Source organism: Fragaria vesca, linkage group LG3, assembly GCF_000184155.1.
Source record: "Fragaria vesca subsp. vesca linkage group LG3, FraVesHawaii_1.0, whole genome shotgun sequence".
Lineage (NCBI taxonomy): Eukaryota > Viridiplantae > Streptophyta > Magnoliopsida > Rosales > Rosaceae > Fragaria > Fragaria vesca.
The window spans coordinates 19,100,973-19,107,803 of NC_020493.1; positions in this window are offsets into that span (position 1 = coordinate 19,100,973).

Genomic DNA, 6,831 nt, shown 5'->3' on the forward strand with positions numbered 1-6,831 from the left:
GGAAGTGAAGGCTGCTAGGGTAAGTTTTGGTCAAATTTGGAAACCTTTATTTAATTTAAATGTATGAAAAGTAAAAAATTGAAAACTTAAAATTAGGAAAGAGGGAAATTTGATTTTTGGTGAAAAATAAGGAGGGGTTAAGTGAAAATTTTGAGACGGGTAAAACTTTTCATGGCATTTACAAAACGTCATGGCTCATTAGTCACTTGATAATGTTTATCAAACGCTATTTAAATATTTTTCATGACGTTTTTTAATTGTCATGGCCCATTTTCATTCACGACATTTTTCAAACGTCATGGAAATACGTTTCATGACATTTGGTAATCGTCATAAAAAAGATGACACGTGAAAAACGTCATCAAATAGTGAGACCTACAATGACATTTGACAAACGTCATAAATTTCGGACGAAATTTAGATCTATGACGTTTGCATCTGAAAATGTCATGGAAAGAATATACAATGACGTAACGTCATAAATTTGCTGTCATTAAAGCTTTTTTTGTAGTAGTGTGAGTTTGTTGATTCCGATGCCCGGTTATCCAGGGAAGTGTCTCGATGTGTATTTGAGACCTTTGATTGAAGAGCTTAAGTTTTTGTGGGACGTTGGTCATCCCACTTATGACAAGTACATGCACGAGATGTTCTAGATGCATGTCATGGTTGTTGGTACCATCAGTGATTTTTCTGCCCGTGGGATGTTGTCGGGCAACGTTGTTAGGAGATACAAGGCTTGTCCAGAGTGGCTTAGAGATGAGGGGAGCAGTAGTCATTGCAACAAGATATGCAAGTTGGGTCACCGTACTCTCCTTCCATATGATCACGAATGGCGGTTCGATGCACAGGCATTTGATAGGATCGTAGAAAACGGTGTGCCGCCCAGAAGATGGACAGGGGAAGAAATTTTAGCAGTGCGTAATGAGTACGATTTTGGGCAGCTCAGCAATCATCCCAATATTGTGGCGGCAATACCTGAAAGACCCGACAGGTACAAATTCTGGACACATAAGAGCATATTCTGGGAACTCCCATACTGGAGTAAGTTGTTGATCAGACACTACCTAGATGTGATGCACATAGAAAAGAATGTTTGCGACAGTGTGGTGGGCATAATGCTGAACTTGGAGGGGAAGACGAAAGACGGTCCTAAGGTACGCATTGTTCTAAAAAAAATGCTTATAAGAAGACATCTGTGGTTGAAAGAAGGGAAGGAAAAAAATGCCTCAAACTCCTTACACAGTGAAGCCTGACCAGAAGAACGTAATTTTCAAGTGGATGAGTTGTGTGAAGTATCCTTTAGGCTATGCAGGAAATATAGCCCGGTGTGTGAACTTCCGGGACAATAAGATGTACGGGTTGAATAGTCATGACTGTCATATCCTGCTACAACGTCTCTTCCCTGTTTTCATTCAACCGTTCTTTCCCCGTCAGGTGGTGGAGCCGTTAGTAGCGTTGGCAAGATTCTTCTAAAAGTTATGCACACGGAAAGTGAAAAAATCTAACCTCCGGGAAATGCAAGAGGACATCATTTATATCGAGTGTAAATTTGAGAGGATATTTCCTCCAAATTTTTTTGACATCATGCCTCACCTGATGATCCATCTTCCTGAGCAATTGTTGCTTACTGGTCCAGTACACTACACTTGGATGTATCCCATGGAAATGTATGTTTTTTACACCTGAATTCCTCAATATATATACATGTTGAATAATCATAACACTTTGCAACTTGATTTATAGGCAACTTGGAGACTACAAAGATTATGTGGCTAATAAATCCGCGCCTGAAGGATGTATAGCTGAAACATATATTGCGCACGAGTGCGTCACCTACATGAAGTTGTATTTAGGAGCGTTGAAGGAAACTCTGCAAACCATACCGGTAGATGTACCGAAGTTCAATCTTTCCATACTCTCCAGTGATGTTGAAGTTTATGGAATTTTGCCAAACTCCTACAAGTTGCAACCACATGAGCTAGTCATTGCCCACTGGTGAGTATTGATTAACTGTCCAGAAGTTGAATACTGGAAAGACATCTATCTAAATTGTTCAGACATTCAAGGTGATCTCGATTACCACAACAAGGAGTTCGCAAACTATTTTGGCGGCTGGGTACGTAATTCAATATTTCTGTACGTGTTTATGTTTATTGCATAATTATCTATATTTACAGTTGAATGGTTGGTTGCAGATGAACCATATTCAATTTGATGATCACCCAAATTGGTCGCACGAACTAAGACTTCTAGCGATGAAGCCGATAATGTCAAGAGTTTATCCGATGTGCAAGGTGAATGGCGTGCAATTTATATGTGAACAGAGAGACAGCATACGGAGAACACAGAATTCTGGGGTGATGGAGCATGGTGGGCGGAATAGAGTTGACTATTACGGTGTTCTCCATTCAGTGGTGGAACTCGTTTATGGGCAAGGCATGACAGTGCACCTCTTCAGGTGTAGATGGTTTGATACTAGGCCGCAGAGCATGAAGACCGATCAGTACGGAATATTATCGGTGAACACTGCTACAAATTCTTACGAAGATGACCCGTTCGTTTTTGCCACATCGGTAAAACAAGTGTTTTATCTTAATGACCTTGCTAAGGGTGACGCGTGGAAAGTAGTCAACATTGTGCACCCTCAAAACATTTACCGGGCGGCTACACTTGGAGAGGCCAAAGACGAGGAAGAAGATGTTGCGTATCAAGAGCCCAGCGCAATAGATATTCCTACCTCCTCTACCGTTTGCCTTAGTAATTTTAAAGCGGATCGTTCGGTGCGAATTCGTGATGAAGAGCCAAAGCTTATTGATGTTGATCCAAATCAAGAAACAGACGAAGACTCTGGCGATGAGGAAATGCATAGATTATCAGAAATTAATTATGACACCGAAGAAGACTCATCGGATGATTCCGATTACGAGCCTTAGTTTTAATTCCGATTACATTAATTTGTAATAAAAAAGAATGTATAACCTTTATAGTTTACATATGTTGAATTCATATTTCTGTTATTTTATATGAATTTTGGTGCTATATGAACAAAAAGTTAGTATGGTTTAAACCTTCTTTTTTTTAATGTATTTTTTATATTTTAGCCGACGAAATATACCATAATTCGTCGGTTTAAACCATCTTAGCTGACGAAATATACCATAATTCGTCGGCTTAAATCATCTTAGCTGACGAAATAAGTCATAATTCGTCGGCTAAGATGCGGTTAGCCGACGAATACCCTAATATTTCATCGGCTAAACCCTAAACCCTAAACCCTAAACATTAGCCGACGAATACCCTAATATACGACTTGTTGCGTTTCATCGATTTGAAACTATTTTCAGTTGAAGGTCCAGGCAAAATACGTAATTTAGACTGTCCAATGACCTTTTCCGTGCGTTTAGGGGTTTGACTTAACTGATTAACCGTCCGGATCAAGCCCTTAACCTTGTCGGATCAAGTTGAATTTTTTCCCATACATGTATTTTATCATGATGGTCAGATCTGACGGTCGGATTTCCGTTTCTCAAGTTTGATCATCACAATCACAATTTGCCGAATGTATAAAAAGTACTTTAGCCGACGAATTTCAACGTTTAGCCGACGAGATTTTATAGCTTTAGTCGACGAAATATTTATTTCGTCGGCTAAAGTTGTCGGGTATATCTAGCGCTGCACTCGACAGCCTCCCCAGTCTGCGAGACTAAACCCTAAACACCACCTCCACCTCCTCGCCCGCCTCCCCGTATCCCAGCACTACGCTCAATAGCCTCCACCGCCTCCTAGCAAAGCCCAATCTCCCTCTCACGGTCTCCCTCTCCCTCTCCCGGTCGCCCTCTGCTGCTCGCCTGCTCCGCCTCCACACCCTCCAGTCCACCACCGTTTACCTCCTTTAAGCCTAAAGTGAGTCCCCTTTGTCACTTTATTTCCTTCATTATATGAGATTTTGTTGGCAGTGGTGGCATTTTGGTGTTTCTTGATGATTTCCGGTCGCTTGTGAATCTTTGATCTTGATTTTGGTTGTTTGATATATTGGATTACAGAGTTGAGAATTTGAAAAGTTGGATGATCAGAGGATATTGTTTTAGTTGGAAGGTGTTGAATAGCAGCCGTTGTTATTGTTGTTATTGCTGTTAATGTCCAAACTTCTTAGTGTGTTTGATAAAGAGATGATGAAGTTTGATGTCAGAAACTGGAAGGGAGACAAGAAGAATGATTAAGATATATTTTGTGTAGTTAAGTTTCCTCAATATATTTATGGGGGGTTTGATTTGATTGCGGCGTTTTTGAATTCGTATAAATGCATTGCCGTTTTGTTATTGGATTAGTGCATGGTTGTGTAGTGAAATTGTCATTATTTGAGTACCTCTATTTTTTTTTTATGCACGAGATAATTGTTGCATTATTGATTCCGGTGTTTAAGAACTTTATATTAGTATTGTGTTATTATATTTTCAATTTTAACTTATGATCGATATAGTAATTGAGTTATACGACCGAATGATCGGTACATATTTTTTTCCGATAATGATTGGCACTTCATATATGAACCCCCTTATGATAAATTTCTAGCTCTGCCACTGTTCCTCAGCCTTGATTCAAATTAATATTTTAAACAGAATGAGCGGTAATTTTAGATCAACGAAAGGTTCGAAGGGCCAAAGGTCTGAATCGTCTGAGGGAACCTCTAGCAACCCTCAAACGTCGTTTCAGGGCCCCATGACAGCCAAACATACGACCCTTCTGGAGACGGCGCAGAGGCAGCCGGATGTGCCCCCTTTATCGAAGCAGCAGGGCGTCCCTCATTCCTCGAGGCAGTTGTGGCCTCAGACCTAGACGAAGGTGTCTACACCCCGTATGCCTGAAATACCGGGCGCCCACTCCGGGTCCTACTTCTTCGGATAGTGGGTCATCTAGGGTACAGATGCCGCCGCCTCATCTGTTCCTTCACCGGATGATACCGGCCTTACCTGCAGTCGATGGCTCAAGGACGCCGATTTATCCATTGACCCCGCCAGTGGCTCCATCAGCGGCGTATCGGTTCGTGCCTTTTGATACGCCTCTTATTTCCGCAAGGGTATCATCATTGACGACAGAGATGGAATCCGTCGCGTCCGCCGCATCGCCTTCAGGTAATGAAAGATGAATGATTTGTTTTCTTATAATTAATAATAAAGGGTCTCTGATTTTAATAATCAATTTGGTTTATCATGTGATAGGCCCCGTCACAAGGAAGGCTCTCGAGAAGATCGTCAGTACCTCAAGGAGGATCGTCATTTGTACTGACGGGGATGGCGACATAGTATCGGGCAAGAAGTCGAGGACGTACTCCGGCCGCGTGGGAGCGCTCATTAGGGATAGAGTCCCTATGTTGTGGTCAGACTGGGGCGAGGTCCCGCAGGAGGTTAAGGACATTGTCCACAACGCGATATCGGTGAGTTTACAAAATGCCTCAATAATATTATGTATTACATTGTTGATTTCTCGAAAAACTAAACTAATAAACAGTTAAATGCCGGTGTGGTTTGAGGTTCCTGAGCACCTGAAGAGCAGCTGGGCGGACGTTGTGCATGGGGGAAGGTACATTGGGAAGTTAATGAAAAAACAAAATTGTATGTGATATTAATAATATTTCTAATATTTTTGTTGTATCTATAGGTACATGGAGTGGAAGAACGAGTTGCGGACCCACTGGACTACGCACGGGAACGCACGTTCTGATACCCCTGCTGAGTTCCAGTATAGGGAGTACCAATGGCGTTGGCTTCTGACATCAGAATTCAACAACCCTCGTAAACAGGTATTTAAAAAATTAATTAGTTAATTTGTCATTAAGTACGTGCATTTTTAAATATTTTACTAATAGTTTATATTTTTCTTTGAAGGCTGTTTCCCGGGCGAACGCTCAGAACTGGCAACGCAACACAAGGAACCATCATGCCGGTTCTAGACCGTTCGCTGTCTTCATGGACGAGGCGGCCAGGGAATATCCAGAAGTCAACCAGTACGTCTATACGTACGAAAAGGCATATCCTGACGCCTAGGAGGATATTGTAAGTCATCTTACGTTTTTAAATTTTTAATTTTACTTATATATATGTCAAAATGTTAATTAATCATTTTTTTCCTATCCAATTAGGCGAAGGTGAGGGAGGCTAGTGACGAGGTGATGAGTACTATAGTGAGGGAGACATGGCCGGACACGCAGGAGGAAGAGATGTCCGAAGCCATGTCCCGGATCGACACTTCGGATCTGAGGGTTGGGGCGAGGATCATGAGCACAGCTTTCCCACCGCGAGCAAACAACTTCTACTGTCGGGGTCTAGGAAAGAAGGGCGAGGGGGTCCTGAAGACCACTCCATGATTTCAACGAAAGGCAGCCTCGACCAGCAAGAGGACCTCGACCACCAGCAGGACGACTCAGCTAGAGTCGGAAGTTCAGAAACTACGGGAACTACAAGCTGCTCAGGCTGCCTATAATGCTGCGCAGACAACCTATACTGCCGAGGTATATGCCATCCAGCAGGCCCAGCAGCAGCAAATGCTCCAGTACATGCAGGAGTTTACAGCTACTCAGCTTCAGGGACTTCCGGCTCCGCCCATGCCTACGCCTATACCGCTACCTCAGCCGCCGCAACCTCCGCAGCAGCCCCCAGAAGCGGATATTAATTTAGACGATCTAGATTTTGTGTAGTTGATGAATTATATAGTTTTATGTGCTTATTGTTGGTTATATGGAATTACTTTGGTGTATTTTACAGCTTGCTTGGAATGGTAATTTAGAAATTTCGTGTTTTTTTTTAATTACTGGAATGGACTTATAGCCGACGA